Below are 23,721 nucleotides of genomic sequence, written 5' to 3' on the forward strand. Positions count from 1 at the left end.
AGGCTCTAAGAAGAGTCCTCCTTTGCCTTTTCCAGCTTCTTGTGTCCCTAGGCATTCCTTGGCTTGCGACAGCACAATTCCAATCTTACCTACTTCCATCTTCACATGGCCTTCTCTGTGTGATTGTGTCTTTTTCTGTCTTTCACAAGTTCACTCTCAAAAATTTAGGGACTATTCTGTTTCAGCATGATTTCTTCTTCATCTTTACCTTAATTACATCTGCAAAGACCCTATATCTAAAGATCACATTCTGAGACTCCAGGGAGATAATGAATTTGCAGGGATGATGGGAGGGGGGGGTCACTGTTCAAAGCACTACAATTTTGGGGCATGCCCCGTTTCCGTCTTACATTCTAGCCACCTTGACATACCCATCTCAGTCACTCCCCATGGCTTCTGTATTTCCCCTTTCCTTCCTCTGGAGCATCTATCTCACTCAACTCTGCATGGTTTGGGCCTTACCATTGAGCTCAAATATTACCCCTTCAAAGAGAACTTCTTTGCTTTTCCATTTAAATAACACCCACAAGTCACTAAATAACTGCTTACAATCACTTGTTATTCCATTACTTTGTTTTATTTTCTTTATCATTATGATTTTCTAAAATTTTATTTCTTATTTTTTGTTAACTTGTTTTACTTGATTATTTTTAAACTAATAGAATACGTGAAGACAAAAACTATTACCATATTTTTCACTATTGTATTTCCTGGACATATCTCAGTAATTGGAACATGGTAGCACTCAATAAATATTTGGTGAAGGAATGAATGACCGAGTAGGAGAAAGAGAACATGAAATGGAGGTTAATTGACCTAGAATCTAGTCCTTTCTTTGCCACTAACTAGCTATGTGACCTTGGGTGCTATAAGTAATCCATTTACCAATTTCTCCATTTATTAAATGAGGGGGTTATTGCTGAGTAACTTTCTGCCTAGAAAACTCTCAAACAACAATTTTCGATAGGTGCTTGACCACTTTTTGTCAGAGACAAAATTTGCAAATAAAACCTTGCTTCCACTCTGGAATAAAGCCCTTTGCTGTGGCTTAAATCAGTGAATTAATTGGAAAGTTTCAAGTTTCAATATAATTTTGGACAAACAACCTTTTTTACTTGAAAGTTCACTTTTTCTGAAGGTGGTCATCAATTCTATCTTCTATTTTGTCAGTTGACTCCTGAGTATGTTTCAGATAGTTTTGATCTCATTTAATAATGGGGTCAGAGACTTGATTGAGCTGAAAATGGCCTATTGATTTACGCAACCACACCAAGTTAGAGAAAAAAATTTTGATGGATGCAAAGTGGTGATGACAGTAAGATTACTGAAACTCTTATGAATTCAAAAGAAGATCAAATTTAAATTTTTATCCTAATTTATTTACTTGAATAAAAATGCAGGCTAATAAAATAACTTATTTTCTAAATATATTTTCTAGAAGATTATTTAATTTTGTTTGTCTTTGTAAAATGAAGCCTTCCTGCAAGTAGATTCTGAATATGCTTTCCAGAGAAGAATAAAAAGGTGATATTTTCTCTTCTAAGTTCACCTCCTCCTGGAACAAAACATCAGTAGCAATAATACCCCCCAAAGACAGAGAAGCATCAGCTTTCAATGGCTATTTCAGTGTCTGCTACTGTGCTCATTATCTGACTAACAGAACTAATTTTGTTGCAGCCTCTGTGAGGAGAAAATATACAACCCCAAACACACAATAGCTGATTGTAAATGTGTTCTGCTTCCAGAGCAGCTGCAACCCTCTTGGCTGTCTCTGAGATGTATGAATTTGGAGATTTTTTCCCTGTATAACAGACTGAAATTTTCACCTCAACAATAACAGTTTCTAAATATGATGTTTCAGATTCTTTTTAGAGGAGCATAGAATTATTAAAGCTACATATTAATAATGTGACTAGCATGAAACCATTCACAGCCCTTCACCCAATTCCTGTTTGACTAATGGTGGTCAGCTGGATATTAGCCAAGATGCAGGGGTGGTCTATGATCAGGCAACCAAGACTTTTCTCTGTGACACTTGACTCAGACATGACATTTTCTGTTCTCAGCAACCAAACAGCTGTATATAATCCCTTAACATAGTAAATGGAAATGAGGGACAATATAATATATAGACCTATTATTCCCCAAAGGCATATTCTATAGAAGCTAGCACAGCAAATTTTAAAGTACTTTATTATGAAAGGAAACACTAATTTCTTATATCATTTATTTAATAATAAAAATTATTCTTTATAAAAGGAGAATTGTGAGAAAGAAGGAGCACACAATTCCATATATTGAATAAGTTCAACGTCACATATGGAATTGTTAGTTGAAACAAAACATGGTAACAGGAAAAAAATCCAAAATATCTAAATCATAAAACTAATCCGTGTGCATTGGTACCCTTTACCTCCCTCCTCCTTTTTTCCTATTTTCTTCTCCCCATCCCTCTTTCCCCCCTTTTTCTTCTTCTATATAGCTAAATATATTTGCCTACCCTTTACTGTTTACTTAGAATATATTTCTTCAAGTGTAATTACTGGGACAAAGAAAAGACATTAACTTTTTGAGATTTCTAGTAATTAATCTTTACTAGTTTGAGTGGCAGAATCTGTGTTTATTACCGCTGGGACTCTTACACAGGTCCAGGAATCCTGGCTCTATGAAGGTTATATTAATAAAAAATCAATTACTGAGAACTGTTTGGTATCTAACTTAGTCAAGGTGTTACGGTAAGGCCAACAGTCTGGGAGGAATTTTGATTCTGAAAAGTTTCCAATCAAGAGGTGAGATTAGTACACAGAAAAATTTAGGAACGTGTGATGTTGACTCAGCCCTCCCAAATCTTACATCTAAAGATACAGAGATGCTTGTATACTTGATGTAGACAAAGTTCTGGTTAGCTTTTCAGTGATTTTTATCAAACCACAAAATGATGCATTAGCAAAGCGGAGAACTCCATTTCGGTGAGCGTTTTCCCAATAATGGGACTCAGTAACCCCGGCAATGACTGTACTCCACCAACGAGAGCACTCTCGTCGATTTATTAGCTTTGCCCCACTTCCCCTCTGGAGCCGCTCTGACAGGAAGGGATACAGTCCCAAAACTGGCAGCTGGAATGCCTCGCCTCAGCTCTCTTCAAAGCCTTCGTTACAAGAACATCTGATACTGCTCTTCAATGACTGCTGCCTCCTTTCTACCTTTCCAACCTCCATTTCTCTATTTTTCTAATTATTGTCAACCTGAGGACATTATATAATCAGGTCCTACCACATGTTATAAAATACCACATTTGCTGTAAATATGCAAAAAAAAACACAGGGAAAAAATCTACAAAGGTTGGAATCATCTTAAAAAGCTTAAAGAAAATCATGAGTCTATCTACATTAGAGTCTGACACGGAGAGAGCTCTAAAGACAATTAAATCATTAAAAATAGTCAGAAGAAAGGTGAATTGCTCTGCAAATTTAGCAACTTGTCTTCTACCTACATTTGTATGAAGACTGAGGACTACAATTAAATGGTATGTACACTATATAATGAAGAATAGGCTGATTATTTCAAATTTACTTGAAATCCATGCAAATCTGATGGATTAAGATGTATGCAAAATATAATAAGAAATTTCATCACAATGTTGAAAGAGGCCAGCTTAACATACAGACATCTTAATTTCTCAAGAGTCAGATTTCTCATTTTTTCATATAGCAAATCAAATATTTATCATGCTTTTGAGATTTTCATATTATACCACTCTCAAATAAGTATACAGAATATATAGTACTTTCAAACTTGGCCCCTGACAGTCCAAACAGATATTTAAATTATTTTTCCTTCATTTTTATTTATTTATTTTTTTTTGGGGGGGGGGGAGGGCATCTCTCATATTTATTGATCGAATGGTTGTTAACAACAATAAAATTCTGTATATTTTGCCTTTATTTTAATGGGAATTTTCCTGCCAGCTTTATAGAATATTTGTCTTAAAAGCAACTTGAAGTTGTTGTTTTTGCTTGTTTTTAACATTTTTGTCAGTTTCTTGGGAGTTTCATTTACATACAGTAAAATTTAATAACTGTAGGCATAAAAGGTGATGATTTTAAACAGATGTATATAGTAGTGTAACTACCACCACAATTATGATATGAAACATATCTATCGTCTGAAAAACTTACCTCATTGTCCTTCTCAGTCCATCTTCTCCAGCCCACCAACCCTCTAGTAACTTCTAATTTACTTTCTATCATCATAGTTTTGCCTTTTCTGGAACTTTATATAAATGAAATCACATGATATAGGGTCTTTCATAATTGGATTCTTTTACCATGCATCATGATTTTGATATCCATGCTGTGGTGCATATCATAATGTGGCTTTTTTTGCTCTTTTTATTGCCTGAAAATGTGAAAAAATCAGACTACAGAAAAATGTAAAAACAGTATTCTTTCTGAAGACAGTAAGACTGGAAGTACGCTGAGTTCAAAGAGTTAACTCAGAGTCCTACTTGCAACTCAATCATTGACAGAGAAATGAGCTCATTGTTATGGCCAGGAAATAACCAGAAAATTAATTGGGCCTAAACAAATCCATCTTAACTTCAGCTACTCTTCCAGCATAGACATATTTGTTTTTGGCACTGGATTAATTTGAAGAAGTCTCTAGTGCTTCCAGTGTGTGTATGTTTCACTTCTAAATTAGCTAAACAGCATTTTAAGATATTCTTTCCTTGAACGGAATGAAAATACTCTTCCTGGGAATAATAACATAAACTCATTTACCTGTTTCACTGTTTATCCTTCTGTTGTTCATTAGCAGAGACATCTGTGCTTACCTACACGCTATTTTTCCTTACAATATAGCCTCTTTTGCTGCTGAGGGCATAACCTGGAGTGAAGGTCTGTGCCTGGACTTCATAGAGAATGAAATTGTTAGTCAAGCTGCACAAACCTTAATGTAACAAAAACACAAAACAAAAAGTTCTTACAATGAGGGAAAAGTTGACAAAACTCAAGTGTTAAGTGCCCTTTCAGTCGCCTTCCTTAAGTTTAGACGCCAAGGCTGCTTTACTTCAAACCTTGTTCCATGTTGTAGAGCAGAAGGAGAAGTAAAATTTCATTTTGTTTCATATTACTAAAGCTATTATAAAATCCAATTCCTCTCATAAAAAATGTGCTATTAAAAAGCCAATGAATACATTTTACAATGGAATAATATATTCAAATATTCCAAAAAAAAGCAGGAAATAGGGAACAGAGAAAGAAAAAACAGAAGGACAAACACAAGATGTAAAAGAAAGTGGTAGACATACTTAGCATTAGCAACTTTGGTCTAATTGTTATTTATAGAACTCTGTAATTATAGAATGAATTTGAATTTTTTTTCCCCAAATACATGTAGAACATTTATTAAGATAGACCACAGCTGGGATTCAACTTGAATCAGGTAAATTCTCTATCCAAAGCAGAATAAAAGTAGAAACCAGTTATATATATCACCAAAGGTTACAAGCAGAATGATAAAAATATAACAAAAGTTGTGTAATTAGCTAAAACAATGTTTAAAGGAAATTTATAGCATTGAATGCCTATATTAGGAAAACAAAAAAGAAGGGTCTCAAGTTAATGACCCAAATTTCAACTTCAAAATTATAGAAAAAGAAATTATACACAAAATGAAGGAGAAGAAAGAATAAGAACATAAACCAATCAAATATAAAATACACAAATAATACTGAATGCTCATTCTTTGAAGAGATCAACAAAATTTCTAAAATCCAGGGACCAACAGTGAAAAAGCATAGAGAACAAAATCACCATAATCATAAGTGGGAAGGGATTATCATGCTCAATCTTGTAGACATTGTAAATATAGTAAAAGAATAAAATGACAAAATTTATGCCAGCATATCTGACAACCTGGATTAAATGGCGAAATTTCTTGAAAAATGCAACTTAACCAAAATTGACACAACAGGAAACAAAATCTGAATTTCTCTAAAATCATTAAAGGCACTGTACCTGTTACAAAAAGTTCAACTAAGAAAATTCTGGACTGGATGATGTCATTTATAAAGTCTATTAAGCATTCAAAAAAGAGGTAACACCAATTTTATATGAACATTTTCAGAAAACATAGGAAGACCTTCCAAACTCATTTCATGAGGCCAGCAAAGCCTTAGTACCCAAACCTGAGAATCACATTTTATATATAAAAAATATAAAGAGCAATATCTCTCATTAAGATAAACAAATGCTTAAAAATACTAACAAATAGAACCTAACAATATTTAAGAAGGGTGAACTACCATAATCAAGTAGTGTTTATCTTTGAAAGGCAAATTTTGCTTCATATTAAAAAATCAATGTAATTCACCATTTAACAGAATAAAGTAGAAGAAAAATATAATCATTTTAATATATGCCAAAACAAACTGATACAAACGCAACAGTGTTAAAAACTCTCAGCAACTAATGACTGAAGTAGAACTTTCTCAATCTGATGAGGGGCATTTATAAAAAACCTATAGCTTTCATCTTAATAATAAAATACTGAATGTTTTCCTTGTAAGATACAGAATAAGACAGAGAATCTCACTCTCACCAGTACTACTCAACATTACACCATAAGTTGAGGTATTACAATAACGTAAGAAAAACAAGTCATCCAGATTTGAAAGGAAATAAAATTCACTTGGCAGACAATATGATCATGACCATTTACATAGAAAATCCTTGTTAGAATTTATAAAACTACTCGAAGTAATAGACACATTTGTAATGCAAAATCAATTGTATTTTTATATAGTAGCCCACACAATTAGAAAATGAGGTTTAAAAAAGTTCCAGTCAAAACAATGCCAAAACAACTCCAAAAATATTTAGAAATAAATTAACAAAAACTGCAAGATTTATTCACTGAAAACTATAGAATACTCCTGGGATAAACCATAGACCTACCTAATTAAAAAGATATATTCATGGACCTAATATTAAGGTAACAGTTGTCCTTAAATTTATCTGCTGATTCAGGAAAATCCCAAGCAAAACCCCAGAGTTTTCTTTTTTAAAGACATTGATAAGTAGTTATAAAATAAACATGGAAACAAACACAAAAGCTCTAGATTAGAAAAATCAATTAAAAAAGGAGAAAAAAGTTCCTCAACTTCATTAAGCATTAAAGCGCAAATTAAGACCGTAATGAGATATCACTCATTACACACCCAAAGACAGATAATACCAAAGTGAGAATGTGGAGGAACTAGAACTTTCATATACTGCTGGTGGGAGTGTAAAATGATACAAGCATTTTAGAAAACAGCTTAGCATTAAATGTGCCTAAGGATTATGCACACACACACCTACCACACAAACCAGTCATTCCGCTCCTAAGTATTTACTCAAGAGGAATGACAGTGTATGTTTACATACTTGTACATGATTGGTCAAAATGCTTTATTCATAATAGACTCCAGATGGAAATGACCTAATATCCATCAGTGGCTGAATGTGAACACTACTCAGCAATGAAAAAGGAAGGAAGTAAAAGTAGTAAGACAGAAACAAGTACATAGTATATGATTCCATTTACATAAAATTCTAGAGAATTCATATGAATTTTTAGTGACAAATAGCAGATCAGTGATTATCTAAGAAGGGGATAAAGCAGAAAGGGATGGCTGCAAAGAGTCATGAGGAATCTTGTATGTTTGATGGTTATGTATTTTGACCATGGGAGTGACTTCATGGATGCATGTATCTATCCAAATGTATTTGATTATACAATTTAAATCAATGAGTTTTTGTACAAATTCTGTATAAAGTTTTGTATAAATAAACTTGAATTTAAAGTAATAGGATGGCTGCTGAACACATACTGAAGCCTCCTTCATGGCTAAAAAAAAAGCAATGTTCAAAAACAAGAAAGGGAAGTCTCTGTATATTAGAAATGGAGAGGTTGTAACAACAAATAAAACTGGAAGATAAACAGATGGGAACCCATAATGGTAATCAAGGAACAGGGACAATGTTTCAGAGCCAACGAGAGCCTATATGGAATGGATACCAACAATATAATGTGTTTAAAAAAGAACATGAGAATTTGTTAAAGAAGAAAGGGGTAGCCAGATTTTGAAGTTCTCTTGGGCTCAGAATTGAGTAATTTTCTCTAATATCCCTCTCTAAAGCATGTTACTCATTAATCTTTATTATCATCTACACAATGATGATTCCTTTATTTACATATCTATAAATTCTCTTATGTATTTATATACTAGATGTTCATGTATAAATAAATTTCCTATATTTATATCTGGCTTTTCCTCTGACTGCTGGACATTCTGTCAACCTCTGAAGTACACTTGGAAATCCTAGCATTGTCTCAAACTTGACACGCTCCACCGAGTCCTCCTACCATCACCTCTTTCCCTCACCATTCTTGCCCTTCCCTATGTTTGCATGTCACCACCACTTACAAGTTTTTGGGCCTCACATGTAGATATCCTCCTTGATTCCTCTCTTTATGTCACCACCACCACCACATTAATTCACTCATGAGTGATCTGAATCTATCTGCAAAATATGTCCAGTTTTCTCCACCTCCACTGCAATGTCCTGAGCTTAGCCACCATCATCTCTTGCCTTGACTCCTAACAACAGTCTCCTTACTATTCCCCCAGTTTCCACTCCTGTATCTCCTATCATTCTCAACACTGCAGCCAAAGAGACCCTTTTAAGAACATCAACCCAGTCTTCTTTTACCATTTTCAAATCTCTCACTTAGCGAACATTTCCTGTGAAAGTGTGATTCATTTCCAGTAGGAAGGCACTGACTAGTTCTTAGAAGACAAAATTATACAAAGTGAATCCATTCAGTTGAATTCAAGATCTTGAAGCAATATTCTAAAATGACCTTTTTTATGTGTGTGAAAGCAAGTTGGGGTTATGTGAGGTAACCAGTAGAATAACTTTCTCTGCTGTCTCTTTTGGGATTTTGGACAGAATGGGGTGGTGGGGGTGGGGGTTGTATTACTACCATTGAAAGGAACTCAAAACTCTGAGACAATACATCTGAAAAGCTCATTTCTTCCTTGGCAGCTCCCAAGTTAGAGAAGGTGGGTGGCACTTGACTTCCCATTTGCACTTGGTGCCAAATTCCTCTCAGTTTGATTTGATCAAAATAGCAGGTAACTTCACTTAAGTGATAAGAAGTTTAAATGAGGAAGAAGGAGAAAAGAGAAGGGATAGGCCGTGTTTTTATTTTGCTGGCAAATGTCAATGTCAAAAATATTTATTTGACTAAATATTTTAATTTTTGGTGTTCTTAGAAATAATGGTAGTTCTTTGAGATTCACTTACACCTGTGGGATCTTGTTAAAAGATGTTTACTCCGACTTACTTCTTTATACCATAGTTCAAGGATGATCGGTCAATATGTCATAGAAAAGAAGACATTTTGGTCAAATCATTCACTTTATGTTGTGACACTGAGAAAAGTGACATGTAGGGACAGTTCATTGTTATGGAGATGCTATTATAGGAGATACAATTTTTTTAAAAAGCTGTGGTGAATTGATGCAGATATGGCCCTAATTCTTTCACTCCTTCTTGTAACCTTGCCCATTGGCAATGCCCTCCCATTTATGACTCATGCAATTTGTTTTGACTAGCCTCCTGGAGACTGAGACCTTGTGGAGGAGATTCCTCGTGCCTTAGCCAATGATTAGCCAGCCTCCAGGCCTAACCCGAAGTTGATAGCTGACTGCTAATATGTAAATTACTTAGGCTGGCAGATTGCAGAGCTGATCCCACCCCAAACTGCTGATCTGTAGAACTGTGCATGATGATAAATAAATGGTTCAGGTCCTAACTTTGGAGTGTTTTGTTATGTAGAAAAACTGGCTATGACGCTAAGGTAGAGATAACAGATCCTTTCTAAGAAGAACAAAAGAAACCAAGATCCATAGAATATTTTAGGTACTATTGTAAACCATCTGATTCATCACCATCCTGTAAAGTGGAAACCAGATTTGTCTTCAGGAGCTTTTTAAATGCTGGGGTCTCATTGTACACTCTTCTGTAGGAGACCTCATTAAGTACTTCTTTACTGAGTGTGTCTGGTAAGAAGCTGGGATAGCTTAGCTTCAAGGCTGTTTTTATTAAGTGCTTTGTCCTTCTGAAGTTTAGTGGAAGGCTACTTACCATGACACTCTTTCCATTGCGGTCTAATTCTTCTGCGGCCTCTTTTCCATATCTGTATTAGAAAGACTCCCTAGTAGACCTCACTACAGATTACAGGGATGGCTTCTATTTGAGAAGAAATGTTAAATTACAGCTTATAATTTATTGCAATATTTACCAAGGACCTTCACATTTCTTTTGTAATTCAAGAAGCTACCCAGGAGGTTCAGGAGATAACTGGAGAACAAAAAGAAAAATTTATTGACTTTTGAAATTGCAAGTACCTTGAATATGTCTTCTAGCAACACAGCAGAGCAAAGGCTTCTGGGATAACACAGTAGCTGGCAGACTACCCTGGTACTCAATAAAAAGGAATCCCACAAAGGGAAATAATATTCCTGAGGAACCATGTTAGGTGAACCACATGTAGTCATTTTGTTCTTTGGTGGAATAAAATATAATAAAAAGCTTTAAAAGAGTTTTAAAATTCATCTAATGGAGTCATACCCAAGAGAGCTCTTATAGATATAAGATACAGTACATAGAACTTTTTGCACAGTGCACACAAGGTAATCCAGAAGTGACAGCTTTTCTCCATTAACTCAGAAACACAGAGGCTAGGATAAGAACAAAATAGGAGGAGGCCCTGTGGTGGTAGGTGCTGTTCAAACACAGAACCAAATGTCTGTGGCTCAGGAGCCTTTTCATTCATGTCTGCATACCCTGACTGAATAGAAGTAAAATGTTAGGAAACCATTAATTATTCAATCAGGCAACAGTCTGGTTGGTGACTAACATGATACAGGAACTCGTACAACTATCTTATAGTCAATATTTCTACAGAAGGATTCATATACAAACATTTATGTTCAAAAAGCTTCATTTTCAGAAGGGAAAAAGATGGCAGTATGAGAAGTGAGACAAAACCCTCCTCCAAAAACCACATATAACATGAAAATTGAGCAAATACAACTAATCCTGAAAGAGCAACCAGAAAGATTATTGCAAAAGACGGCTTACATCTGGGTAAAAGAGGGCCTCATGAGAAAAGATAAAGTAGCAAAGCCGGGATCTAGTGGGACCAAAGCCCACCCCCCACCCCAACTCATTGGAGGGAGGAAGAGAAACAGAGTGGGGAGGGAGTAGAAGCCCAGGACTGCTAAATACTCAGCCCTGGAGATCAACTCCAGGAGCATGAAACCACATTACATGGTGCTGTACAGATCACTGGGGTTGGAAAGCAGAGACAGGTTGGAATACTTGGAGAGACTAAGATTCCAGCCACTTGTGGAGAACAGGTACCTACAACTGGCTGCTCTGGGACAAAAGAAAGGCGGGCACTTTGAAAGACTTCCCAACAGCAAGAGGTCTGCAAAAGGGGCAAGGATTACACAGAGCTTGCTGCTCAGTAGAAAGGACGGGTGGACAAAATTGTCCCAGCACACTCAGCCCAGCAGGTGGGGAACTTTCAGGAGCTTCAGATGCCCCATCCTCCTGGCTGACAACTTAGTCCCGAGGCACCCCGCTGTGATACACAGCCGGCCACTCCTTCCTCCCAGCACCAGTTCACAAGCCTGCTTCCCAGGCCGTAGCTCCACGCCAGCCGGAGGGCAGCCCTGCCTACAGCAGCTACAGGGGTGTAACGCAGAGGCTGCCCCCTGTACACTTGGCCCACTGACCCTGACAGTGGAGGCAGGCCCTGCAGCCGGGAAGCAGGAAAGCAGGAAAGCTCTTTCCTACTGGCAATATAGTACTGGAGTTCCTAGCCATGGCAACCAGACAACACAGAGAAATAAAAGGCATTCAGATTGGAAAGGATGAAGTTAAACTGTCACTCTTTGCAGATGACATGGTACTGTACATAAAAAAACCCTAAAGAATCAACTCCAAATCTACTAGAACTAATAACTAAATTCAGCAAAGTTGTAGGATACAAAATTACTGCACAAAAATCTGTTGCATTCCTATATACTAACAATGAACTAGCAGAAAGAGGAATCAGGAAAACAATTCCATTCACAATTGCATCAAAAAGAATAAATTACCTAGGAATAAACCTAACCAAGAAAGTGAAAGACCTATACCCTGAACACTGCAAGAAACTCATGAAAGAAATTAAGACACCAATAAGTGGAAATATATCCCATGCTAATGGATAGGAAGAATTAATATTGTCAAAATGGCTATCCTGCCTAAAGCAGTCTACATATTCAATTCAGTCCCTATGAAAATACCAATGGCATTCTTCAACAAACTAGAGAAAATAGTTCTAAAATTCATATGGAACCACAAAAGACCCCAATTAGACAAAGCAATCCTGAGAAGGAAGAATAAAGCTTTGGGGATTAAACTCCCCAACTTCAAGCTCTACTACAAAGCCACAGTAATCAAAACAATTTGATACTGGCACAAGAACAGACCCAGAGATCAATGGAATAGAATAGAGAACCTATATATAAAATCACACATATATGGCCAATTAATATACAATAAAGGAGCCATGGATATACAATGGGGAAATGAAAGCCTTTTCAACAGCTGGTGTTGGCAAAACTGGACAGCTAGATGTAAGGTAATGAAACTGGATTATTGTCTAACTCCACACACAAAAGTAACCTTGAGATGGATCGAAGACCTCAATGTAAGTCATGAAACCATAAAACTCTTCCAAGACAACATAGGTAAACATCTCTTGAGTATAAGCATGAGCAATTTTTTCCTGAACACATCTCCTTGGGCAAGGGAAACAAAAGCAAAAATGAACAACTGGGACTACATCAAACTAAAAAGTTTCTGTACAGCAAAGGACACCATCAACAGAACAAAAAGGCATCCTACAGTGTGGGAGAATATATTTGTAAATGACATATCCAACAAGGGGTTAACATCCAAACTATATAAAGAATTTACACTCCTCAACACCCAAAAAGCAAATAACTTTGTTAACAAATGAGCAGAGGATCTGAACAGACACTTCTCCAAAGAAGAAATTCAGATGGCCAACAGACACATGAAAAGATGCTCCACATCACTAATCACCAGGGAAATGCAAATTAAAACCACAATGAGATATCACCTCTCACCAGTTGGGATGGCCAACATCCAAAAGACAAGAAATAACACATGCTGACGAGGATGTGGAGAAAGGGGAACCCTCCTACACTGCTGGTGGGAATGTGAATTAGTTTAAACATTGTGAAAAGCAATATGGAAGTTCCTAAAAAAACTAAAAATAGAAATGCCGTTTGACCCAGGAATCCCACTCCTAGGAATTTACCCAAAGAAAACAAGACCTCAGATTTAAAAAGACGTATTCACACCTACGTTTATCACAGCACTATTTACAATAGCCAAGATATGGAAGCAACCTAAGTGTCCATCAGTAGGTGAATGGATAAAGAAAAGGTGGTACATATATACAATGGAATTACTCAGCCATAAGAAGAAAATAAATCCTACCATTTGTAACAACATGGATGGAGCTGAAGGGTATTATGATCAGTGCAATAAGCCAGGCAGAGAAAGACAAGTACCAAATGATTTCACTCATTTGTGGAGTATAACAACGAAGCAAAACTGAAGGAACAAAACTACAGCAGACTCACAGACTCCAAGAAGGGACTAGCAGTTGCCAAAGGGAAAGGGTGTGGGGAGGGTGAGTGGGAAGGGAGGTAGAAGGGGATTAAGAGACATTATAATTAGTACATATAATGTGGGGGGTAATGGGGAAGGCAGTATAGCACAGAGAAGACAAGTAATGACTCTATAGCATGTTACTATGCTGATGGGCAATGACTGTAATGGGTGTGTGTGTGGTGGGGGACTAGATAATAAGGGTGAATGTTGTAATCACAATGTTGCTCATGTGAAAACTTAAGATTGTATATCAATGATACCTTGATTTAAAAAGGCTTCAGTTTCAGAGATACCAAAATGAATCAAATCACTGTCCTTCTCAAAGGGCATAAAGTGTCTCGAGGATTATTGGGTTCCCACTATTTGGGGAGGCACTGTTCTAAGCCTCATGCATGAAAGGAACAATGTACTTTAGACAGTGATGCCTCCCATGCTGTCCCTTAACCACTGGGTGTTTCCTTTGATAGGATCCCTGATTCTGTAGGTGAGTTGTTCTTTCTTTTTTTGTCAAAGAATTCCTCAGACTTTTTGTTTTATTTTGCTTTTTTCTTTTGGTTTGTTTTGTTATAATAATATAGAAGGAGAGACTGGACAAAAGAGGATGGAACACAACACAGCAGTGTTTATCCTTGTTTCTCTGCTGGATCAGATTTAATTCTCTCTCTTTTTCTCCCTTTTGGAGAGAAAGTGGGAAATTCATGAAGTAGAGAAAATAAAACTTTGAAAATCCAGAAACACTTAATTTATATGTATGTACTGGAAACCTGGGAAGAAGGACAAAATGCAGGAAAGTTGTGAGTAGTTGAAAGAGTTGGAGAGAATTTGGGGGAATTCCGCCATGTTGAAAGGATGGAGCGCAGCTGTGAGCACAAAAGACTTGTTGGACAGGAGATTCAGGAATTGTTGGGGGAGCAAAAAAAGTTTTGAAAAGTGTCACTGTGTTTTATAAGTTGGATATTTTTCTTTGAGGGATGCCAGGACATTTGGAATTCCTTTTTACTTATACGAAGTTGTACCTCTTTGAAAATGACTTTACATAGTTACTGAGATACTCAGGGTTAGCAGGGTAGTTGTTAAGAGGGAACAAATAGGGAGTGGTTTGAATTATTTTTCCACAACAACAATTTTTAACCTATTTCTGCTCTCATTTTACCATGCTAATTACCCCTTAGTTTGATTCCATAGATTTCCACTCAGTTATGAAAAAGTCTAGACCCACCGTAGTCATGCTTTGCATTTCAATTGTTTAGCCACAATAGGGCTCATTTCTCCCTTTCCTGCTGGCATTTTGCTCCACAAAAAAAGGATTAATTAAGAGGCAAAAAGTTGGATCAGTCATATTCCATCAGGAAACAGATGACATATTCAAATTAGGATAATTAGGGTTTATTCAGAAAATATATTTACAAAGGTGGGTTTACAGGAAACTAAAAAGGATCACTCAAAACCATAGGGCTTAGTGGAAGCTAACCCCTTACCATTCCTGCAGGGACAAGGGTCAGATGTAGGTACTGTGGCCCAGAAGGACTCATGTGAAGTCAGCCACTTTAAGACTAAAGACTGGTGTAGTAATGGTCTGTGTCAAATACACAACCAGCTTGTCAAGTCTTACAGAAAGAGAGCTCTAACTTTATTCTTCTATCTCCCTCCAAACTCTTGCCAGAGTACCCAGTTGGTCAAACCCACCTGGGAGTCAGGTGTTACAAAATCAATTGATAAAATTCATGCAGTTGAGTCTGCTGGGTCAGAACAGTGAAATGGGTGAAAGGTTTCATATATATATATATACAAAGATATGTCTATCTATCTGTCTGTCTCCATTAACATCTGCACTTGTCCTTCATCTAAGTGAAAACTTTATGTCTGCAGCACAAGAAAAGCAAAAGTTTCCACCAACTACCAAAACAATGAGGGGTTGTACCAACTAATTTCTGATCCCAACTGAAACCTAAATGTTAATTGCTGCTAGCATTCTTCACATAGGAAGCATGGAGAACAAGAGAAAGGAAACAGAATCATGAAACATGGAAGATATAAAATGATCCAAACAGAACTTCTAAGAAGAAAAACAAAAATGTCTGAGACAAAAAGTACACCAAATGGGATTAACTGCAGATTAAGCCTTATAGAGAAAAAAAAGTGATGAATTTACAGATGTAATAATAGAAACTATCCAAAGTTAAAAGAGAAAAATAACACTAAAAAAAAATTTAACAGTATCAAAGAGCTATGTCACAACTTCAAGCAGCCAAATACATCTGGTTTTGGAGTGCTTAAAGGAGGTGAGAGGAAGAAAAAATACTTGCAGAAATAATGGATAAAAAAATGTCCATACTTGATGCAAACTATAAATCCACCAAGAGAGAGGAACAACAAGGATGACAGCAGATTCTTCATGGGAAACAATGCAAACTAGAAAAATGACAGAAAAAGAAAAAAAACTGTCAAACTAGAATTCCTTACCCAGCAAAAAGATCTTTCAAAAAGCAAAGGTGACATAAAGACTGTTAAAGACACAAAAAGGTGGCATAATTTATTTTAAGCATGCCTTCCTTAGCCTTGGGTAGTTTCCTTCCCTGCCTATATCAATCACTATTAAACTGATTTTAGTCTAATTTAATGAGGTCTCTGCAGATTTCCAGAGTTCTTTATGTAGCATTTCATTCTAGCGCTCTGCTCTGTGTATTCTAATTGGCTTGTTCTCCTATGCTCCTAGCTTCTTCTTCTCATCTCTGGGAGGCTACTAGACTCTTCCTGAGATCTTTCTCCATATGCCACGGCCTGAAAAAATTCTCTAGGCAGTAGAGCAATCATAGAACTCACTTTATTTGTTTCTCATCCAGGCAAATAAAAGTACATACTGAATACAAAATGAGTCAACTTATGTAAAAGTTTAGAAAATGAAAACTGATCTAAATAGTAACAAAAAATAGTGGTTTAGGCTGGTCTGAAGGTAGTGGGTTAATTCAATTGATTGTTCACAGTCAGGTACAGATAGAACTACTTGTTCTACTCTTTCCCCCCTTCTCACTACTGTACTTGACTAGTCTAAAAAAAAAAGTCTAAAAAAAAAATAGTGGTTTGCATGGGGATGGGGTAGAGAAGGAAATTGCAAATGGGGATGATGACAAGCTTATGCAGATTGTGAATAAGTTAATTATCTTCATTGTGATGATAATTTTGTGAGTGTGTGTATGTGTGTATGTCAAATTTATCAAATTGTATCATTTAAATAAATGGAGTTTATTGTATTGAATCATCTCAAGCTCCTTAAAATTAAAAAAAAAAAGTAACAAAAAAACAAACAAAAACAAGTTTCTCTGCCTCATTCAGATCTGCCCCAATGTCTTTATCCAGTGCTGATGGTTCTCAGTCCTTCCTCGCCAATGCTCTTTCAATGGTATGAGAGCCTGGGCAAGGTTGAGCATTAATTGATTCTTTAACTTGTTGCAATCAGACTGGGCTTTGTCCTCAACCATATCTGCCCTGTAACTGCCAGAGATGATGAATTCTCTCTCAAAGCCACCATGGAGGTCTTCTGGTTGTCCCCACATGTTCTTAAGTGCATGTTCATAGTTTTTAATTTCTCCTTTTCTTCCCTATACACACTTATTAGGGCCTTAAATGGAAGATAGGTTACTCCAAAAATCTGCTGCCACAGAAGGTATGTGCCACATCTGTTAGTTCTTCTTATACTCTTCCCTATATTTGTACTGTAGTTCATGTTACATTGGTAATAATTTGAGTGATTTGGAAGTTGATCTGGAAATCAAGACTCTTTGGTAAATTCCTGCAATTAATTTTTTAATCCAGCTGCCTTCTGAGGTATCCATATGATCAGGATCATATTGCTAAAATCAGAGTTCTGTTCTTAAGGAATTTAATCAAAAATAAAAGGTGAATAGTTGAGCTAATTACAAGATCTTTCTACATATTTACCCTGACTTTGTTGATAGCCACAATGGGATCAAATAATTTTAAAATTAACTTTTATAAATTATCTAGAAATTTTGAAGAACTTAGTCTTATGAAAAATTAGTTGAATGTCAGCACAGAAGGTAAGGGAAACAAAACATTTAAGTAAAATGTCATTACATCTTAACAGTCATTCTCATCTCACTTCCATGGCAGAAGGATTCTGGACAATATGGTTCATATTCTGGACAATATGGATTCAAACAATGTCTTGGATGTTACTTCCACAGACAAATATGGGGTTTCTTTTAAGCATTGTTACAATAAGGTCAACTGGAGGTGAATGTCAGGGGGAAGCTTATTGCTTTCCAGAGTAATGAAAACAGAAACTGAAATTCCAGATGTTTTTGGAAAGCTAGATAATGATCACAGATTTTGTGCTTCCAAAAGTGTTGTTCAGCCTCTGGTTTTATGCTTTGTTTGTAAAAAAAGACATCCATGTGTTCAAACATACAACTTTAGCAACTGGCACCAAATCAAAAGGAAATGTTTTCATTAGCATGTGTTCTCATTGAAGACAAAGATTAGGCCATCTTCTTCATGCTATGGGAATTCTCAAGGTGCTTAGAACTTCACCAGGAGTATAATGGGTTTTCAATAAATAATGACACTTGATAAGGATGTAGGGTGGATCTAGAGGTAGTTCTTGGGCTTGCAGTTGAGGACTCCTGTCTGATGTATTGTCTACATGGCTGTACTGACTCCCAATGTCTTCCATTACATGGTCTCGCCTCGTGATGCTCAGGTTGGTGCGAGGATCATTTATCTCCATCTTGCGGAGGAACTTCAAATCCTTAGCACCAGTTCAGTTCATAATTATGTTTATAATCCATAGAAATCCTACCAATGTGCACCCAACCCTCTTTAGCAATGTGTTCATTGATTTTCCTGATCATTCCCTGAATTCTCTTAGGTGACCCTTCACTCCTCCTCCATTCCCTTTCTTTATTGGCACTTTTCAGATGACCATTTACTAGCTGTGTGCCTGCAGCTGCTATAGGTTTGTCAGTAAAACAGGGACAATAATACCATCAGGTTTATAGAATTTTTTTGAGGATTAAAGGTCAATATATGTTAAAATCTTAGAAAGTGTTTTGCCATAAATTGCTATATAAATATTAACTATATGCAAAAATTATAAAAATTATAAAATAATAATAGTCATGTCATGTATGGTTTATGTATATGAGCTTCTATCTCTTAATGTCCTCTCTTTTAATATTCTGTTGTTTTGCATTCTCGTTTCTCTTTGCATTTCAATTTGGAAAGCGACGTACCTTCAAGTTCACTGATTCTTTCCTTGGCCATATCTAGTCTATACATCAGCACACTAAAGGCATTCTTCATTTCAGTTACAGTGTTTTACATTTCCAGCATTTCCTTTTGATTCATTCTTAGGGTTTCTATCTCTCTGCTTACATTACCCATCTGACCTTGCATGCTATCTACGTTTTCCATGAAAGCCCCTGACATTAATTAAAGGCATCTTAAATTCCCTGTCTGATAATTCCAAACTTTTTGTCCTGGATCTGATGCTTCCTTTTTCTCTTCCAACTGTGTTTAACTTGCCTTTTAGCTTCTTTGATATTTTTTACTGAAAGCCAGATGTGATGTATCACATAACAACTGAGGTAAACAATCCTTTAATGGGGGGTTTTATGTTAACCTAGCTGGGATTTGGGCTGTTTAATTTTTGTTGTAGCCACAGGTGTCTGAGACCTCACATTGCTCTGGTGTCCTTGTTTTTTATCTCCTCTGTTGTCTTTGGGCTCCTCTAAGAACTCCTTCTTAAATGGAGGTGATATCTTGCTGCTCTTTTAGCTATTAATCCCCTGTTATTATACCAGAGCCCAGTTGGTGTGGTGTAAGGTATGGAAGTGCTCTTGTCTATAATCTTGTGATTCAGTCTTTCAGTAGGTCTGTGTTCCTAGGCTGTGACCCTCAGAAGCTTTTCTTATCTCCCCCTATATCTGGAATATGTAAGGAGACTACAGAGGTCTGGAGTTGGGGAATTGTCTTTCCCCCAGGTGGGCTAAAAGTCTCTGGTAAAGTCTTTTCCCCTGCATTATATGTCTTGGTTATGGAGAATGCTGTGGGTGTATTTCAAATAATGGGTTTACTTTTCTCCTCCCCCTGCCAGAAACACAATGAGATGTTTCTTGGCTCTTCACCATGAGAACCAGGTGGGATTTCTGAATGTAAAGCCCATGAAAATGTGGGGGCCCCCTCTAAGACTGCACCCCATCGGGAGTTTCTCATTCTCACACTAGCTTCTCATTCTTAGCTTCTAATAATTCAGCAACATTACCATTAAGATGCATCTACCAGTTCATGACTTTTGCAGCTTTTGCTCTGGGTAAGCAGATCTCAGTCATGATTCTCTGTATTCTCCTATCTCTCCAGACTTCAGGATCTTCAGGATGCCAGCTTCCTCTGCATCCTCAATTCTCTGATGGATCCAAGAAAAGACAATGACTTTCAGTTTGTTCATGTTTTTCTAGTTGTAAAAATAGGAGTGACAACTTCCAAGCTATTGCTATTTATGTGTCAAAGCTTGGTAAATGAGAATACCATGTCAAAGATCTTTGAAAGCTCACTCCCTTCCCTTGTTCTCAATTTAGTGTTTTGGTCCTTTTAGATGTCTCTTAAGTGGTAGAGTCATAGTCAGTCCAATCCCAGTTTGGTTGCATATTCTTCCCGGTAAATATGTGCTGAATGTTTGCTGAATTCCAGGCATTCTTCTAGATTATGGAGACATAGTGTGAACAAACAGGTGAAATTATCTGTTTTTCCTTTTGGCCAAAATTCCTACATAGTCCTACACCTACCAGCAACTTGAGGTTAAGACCTTGCCATACTGTCTTAAAAATATATCACTTGTCCCTGCATCTCCCTCTACCATCAAATTTTCCTTTCTTATATTCTTCACATCCTACTCAGCCTTTGAGGCCCAATTCAAACACTATACTCCCCATGAAGACAGAACTTTTTATTTATCGTGACCCTTTCCTCCATTGCATCCTTAACCCACTTTGTTTATTTATACATATCAATGGGGGCAAGGTGGAGGGATGTCTGTTGAGGACTTAATAACATAGCACCTTGAGTTGGGATTGCCTTTAAAAAAATATCTATATTTAAGCTTTCACATAATTTGTAAGCAATTAGGATGCAAAAACCTGATTGTCTTGTTCTTTGTTCATTTGTCATTTGAGAAGTTTCATTAGTACAGAGGATACCATGGGGTACCACTGAAAAATTCAGTCACATCTATCATTACAATGCTTAAAGACCAAAGAGAAGAGCGGAGTCTTGATCTAGTAGTTTTGTGCTATGCTGTGTGCTAATGGCCATAAAAACAGGTGTGGCCAATTTTTCAAGCACATTTGATTTCTCCAAAAGCACAAGCCTCTCATTTTTCTTTGAGAACATGCACTTTTTTCAGAGATTGAAGTCTATGCTTACTAGATCTTTTTGTACAATTCCCACTCCTTGGCCATATACAATAAGCACTTGATGGTGAAGCTATCAGATGATATTTGCAAGTGTGGATTGTGTTACAATCAGTCACTTCATGTGTAAGAAAATTTATGCATCTGCAGTAAACAAGTTCAACTCTTTCTTGTTAAAAATAACTGCATGTTTCCTAGGCATTTCTAGAAATACATCCAATTTTTAAATGCTTCCTGTAAATAACCAGCGTGGTTTCTGCACTATCAACCATGGAGACACATATGTGTCCTGTACTACTGGCTTGGATTTGCCAAGAAGTGTTCTGATGAATGTGTGGAATGCCCTTTTTCCAGAGTCAAACATCTGGTTTTGGCACTAGTTTTCAAGCCAGCCCTATGCTCAGCACAAAAATGGAATGTACTGGATTTGCTTGGGTAGAAGCTACTCACGCGACACATATTTCCAAAGGCCATGGCTATTGCAAAATTCACTGAAGTTGATTTTAGGTGTGACATCAAATCAAGAACAATACTCTTTGCTTGCTGTACAGTTTTGCTAGTGCTGCCATTCCATATTAATCATTGTATGACAAGTTTCTGGGTACAAAGAAAGACCTAATTTACCAGCAGTATCAAATAAGGGCTAACCAGCAAGTTCCATATTAATAATCTACAGAACACTTTCAGATTTAAAACAACTGCAGCAGCAATAAATCTTTTATTAGTCACTTGTGTTTCAATGTAAAAATGGAAATTTTTATTTAAATCATGCAATGATGTGGGTGGAGAAAGGGAGAGAATGCAGAGCAAAGGCTCTGAGGCAGAAGTTTGTCCAACCTTTTCCACCAGAGGCCAGGGGAGCAGTGGGACTGCAGCAGGGGCAGAAGTGGCTGTGAGTGAGGTAGCGGTGGTGAGATCCTTGGGATCAAAATAAGCACTTGGATCATTCCTAAGTGTTGTGGGAAGATAATAGAGGCTGTATCCCTAGAGCCCAGCAGAGTCAGGTTCATCGTAAATGTTGAATGAAAAACAAGATGAAAATTCAGTTACATGTTGTACTGAATTCAGTCATCAATAAGGACTTTAGCAGGGCAAAGTGAATAGGATTATAGTATCTCGGTTTTTTTGCCCTATATCCTCTGTATCTATTTTTGAATATGTTTTTGATCCTTCCATACTTCTAGGATTTTTCATGATCTGTATAATTATATTAAATTTTTCTATCAGCTACCTCAGCAGGGCAAGTTTTCCTCTATATCATTCTGGTTGACTTGCTATAGAAAGACTTGGACTCTGTTTCCATGTGTACTTGACACTGGCTTGCTGCTTAAGCCCATTATTCCTTGTCATTCCCTAGGACATAGCATTGAAGCTCTCTGGACACCAACAGGGAGCAAGCTATATGATTTCCCCTTGCCCAAACTGGAAGATTTGCCTGCTTCATTCATGTAATCAAAGTTGTTTTTGAGTTTTAATTTTATCCTGGGACTCTAAAACATAGCAGGAAGCCAAGATATATTTTAACACCCCTATCAAATCTAAGGAGGAAAACATAGGCTTAGAATTTAGACAAACATAGTCTGTAATTCTAATCATGGCTCATAGGGAAGCAGTAAATGTGCAGGCTCACTGTTATGAACTGCCATAGACTGACTACTCATGCGACTACTCATCCACGTTGGATCTCATCGGCTGGAACTGGGTCATATGCCCGCCAATAAAATCACTAACAATAAGAAAGGGCCCACCTTGTCTGGTTTACACCATCCAAGTTTTACATCTGGACTCAAGGTTACATCATGTTCTACTGAATCTTACCTGGATGTGGTAGACCCGAGAACAAAACTAGGGTTCTGCCCTCAAGGAATAAAATAGAATAAGATGCAGGATTGACAACAATAGTGTCTGCTATAAATGACCAACATACCTTGCAAAACTACTTGTACTATATTTGTAGATGACATGATACTATATATAGAAAACTCTAAAGGCTCCACATAATAACTATTAGAATTAATAAATGAATACAGTAAAGATGTAGGATACAAATCAATATACAGAAATCTATTGCATTTCTATATAATAACAACAAACTAACTGAAAGAGAAATGGAGAAAACAATCCTATTTACAATTACATCAAAAAGAACAAAATACTTAGGCATAAATCTAACCAAGGAGTTGAAAGACCTGTACTCCTTAAAGTGTAAGACATTAATGAAAGAAATTGAAAAAGACACAAATAAATGGAAAGCTATTCCATGCTCATGGGTAGGAACAGTTAATATTGTCCAGATGGCTATATTGCCCAAAGCAATTTACAGATTGAGTGCAATCCCTATCAGAATAACAATTTCGTTTTTCACAGAACTAGAACAAATAATCCTAAAATTTGTATAGAACTCTAATAGACCCTGAATAGGAAAAAACAAAGTTGGGTATCACACTTTTGTTTCAAGCTATACTACAAAGCTACAGTGA

The sequence above is a fragment of the Manis javanica genome, chromosome 11 (assembly GCF_040802235.1).
Source record: "Manis javanica isolate MJ-LG chromosome 11, MJ_LKY, whole genome shotgun sequence".
Lineage (NCBI taxonomy): Eukaryota > Metazoa > Chordata > Mammalia > Pholidota > Manidae > Manis > Manis javanica.